Here is a 2,545-nt window from a genome sequence, read left to right as displayed (position 1 = left end):
CAGATTCCTGTTGCCAAACTCTTTTACTCCCCCCTCCCTCTCCTTTAGGAAGAGTGATGTGAAAGACTCTGAAGGGCAATTGACTGGCTAATATTTCCTACAAAGTCAAATATAAGATTCCCCCCATCCTCACTCTGCCTAGAACTTTGAGAGGTTTTCCAAGGATAGTCTAGGTTTTCACTGATATTTCCAGTTTTATTGGAGTTTGAGGGTCCATCAATGCAGATACATCACAGAGGCAGGTTCAGGCATGAATTTCCAGAGCAACATTTTCTCAGTACATCTTCTCTAACCCCCAGATGGTCAGGACAGTAATTTTGATTCTTTAAGGTTCCTGCCCCTTATGGATTAACTCCTATGAACACATTCATAAGATCTAGAATAAAATCTAGCAAAAGAATCAATGTGAACACAAGCACAAACACTCATTATGTCAGTAGTACATTTCTTTTTGAAGAAATATCTCTATAGATTACCATGTCAATGTGGTCAGATATTGATAGAATTCAAGTAAGAGTCATCAGAGAGTGTTCAAAATCATTAATCATATTTAATGCAATCCTCTAGAATAAAGGTATGATGTATCTATAGCTATCTTTTTATCTATACCTACATATTTCTTAATTCTTGTTTCCCAACAAAAATATGTTATCTTTCCTGCTTATTAAACAAAACTAATCTGTTAAGGAAATATACATTAGAATTCCTGTATATCATTTATTAACTGAAGTCACACGTTGCTACACCATACATTTTTCATGGCACTTTTTACTTCTGCATTCCTTAATGTATAGATCAGGGGGTTGAGCAAGGGTGTCCCAATACTATAAAACACAGACACCATTTTGTCTATTAGAAATGTGATTGGTGGGCATGTGTATATGGATATACATGGGCCAAAAAATATGACAACCACAATAAAGTGGGAGGTGCATGTGGAAAGGGCTTTCCACCTTCCTTCTGCAGTGTGGTTTCTGAGTGAGTAAAAGATGACAAAATAGAAGATAAGCAAGATTATGAAACTCACCATGCATATGACTCCACTATTAGAAACAACTAACAAATTTATCACATATGTGTCCATGCAGGCAAGTTTCAACAAGGGCTGCAAATCACAGGAATAGTGGTCAATCACATTGGGGCCACAGAAGGTCAATCTCAAAGCCAGGAAAATCTGTGCTGAAGAGTGGACACAAGATCCCACCCAGGCCAGTTTCACCAGTGCACCACAGACTTGCCAACTCATGATGGTTGTGTATCACAGAGGCTCACAAATGGCTATGTGGCGATCAAAGGCCATGAGGATGAGAACAAAGATTTCCATGCAGCCAAAGAAATGGCTTGCAAAGACCTGGGTTGTTGCAAGACATGTTTCCTTGAAAACTCCATCTTGTCCTTCTTTACTTTATCCCATCTTCTTGTCTTACTTTATCCCATCTTCCTGCTTGGAAAAACAGTCACAGTACTGGTAAATGACTTAAGCTTAAGAACAAAGACCTAAAGGCATAAGTGACTTAACTGTTATGTGCCTAGAGGTCAGAGTAAGAGCTTAACCCTTTACCACCTAAGTGGCTTTTTAAATAGTAAAAGAACTTATATAATAGTAATAAACCCTGTATCATCCACCCATAGCCACTCCTCAGTTGATCTCATCTAAAGAGCACAATAAAAGCAGTGTGGATTCTTGAGGTGGGCTCTGGGTCCCTGAGACCTTGAGTCCCCCAGCTCCACCTTTACTTAAGATAAATGTCTCTGTTTCTTGTTTTATGTTAACCTTTTTTCCTTAAGTTCCACAGCACCCATTCTTCGGCCCCATCCTGCTGAGCTGGCCCTGGCACTGGGTCATGCACTCGTTATAGGAAATGGTCTTCTTCTGAGAAAGGGCATCTACAATTAACCTGGGGGTTATGGTTGTAGAGAAGCAGGCATCAGCAAAGGCCAGATAAAATAGGAAGAAGTACATGGGACTCTCAAGTGTCCAGCTGGTCTTAATAGTCACTACAATGAGAAAGTTCCCCAACAATGTTGCAAGGTATAGAATCAAAAATACTCCAAATATTTCTTTCTAATTTCCTGCATCCTATGTCAATCCAAAAAGAATGAATTCGGTCACACTGTTATTCATTGACATGCCAACCATGCCAATGGTTGTAGGTAAGATGCTGTTGACAAAGGCTTAATCTTCAGAGAGAAAAAGTGACATCTTGGGAAGATCAGTGGGTTGAACTCTGTATTCCTTTTGTTTAATGCACTGTTACCTCCAGCCACCTTTAATCTGCTATGAATCTTTGGAAATTTGCAGATGTCCAAGCTTCTCCCAGATCCATCTGTTGGTTCAGAAACTGGTTGCCTTGTATCCAGGTCTTTGTATTTTGAGAACAAAAAGTAAATTCCTTTAAAAATGTTTATTACAATGGAGATTGAGAACTGCATAAAGAATACATCCCTTGATCAAATGAATTAAACACTTTAAAATTTAGCCTTCCTATAATAAATGGAGTGCTAACACATGCCTTATCTTAGTCTCAGTTTTCCTAAAAACTTT

General features: G+C 38.8%; 1 pseudogene; it reads right to left on the bottom strand.

The window, feature by feature from the left end:
- Positions 1-730: 730 nt before the first annotated feature.
- On the bottom strand, positions 731-2,131 carry LOC125121064 (olfactory receptor 4C11-like; annotated as a pseudogene).
- Positions 2,132-2,545: the final 414 nt, after the last annotated feature.

Source organism: Phacochoerus africanus, chromosome 2, assembly GCF_016906955.1.
Source record: "Phacochoerus africanus isolate WHEZ1 chromosome 2, ROS_Pafr_v1, whole genome shotgun sequence".
In the NCBI taxonomy this organism is placed as follows: Eukaryota; Metazoa; Chordata; class Mammalia; order Artiodactyla; family Suidae; genus Phacochoerus; species Phacochoerus africanus.
The sequence above is the reverse complement of the archived record's forward strand: the minus strand, read 5'-3'. Positions and strand labels throughout refer to the sequence as shown.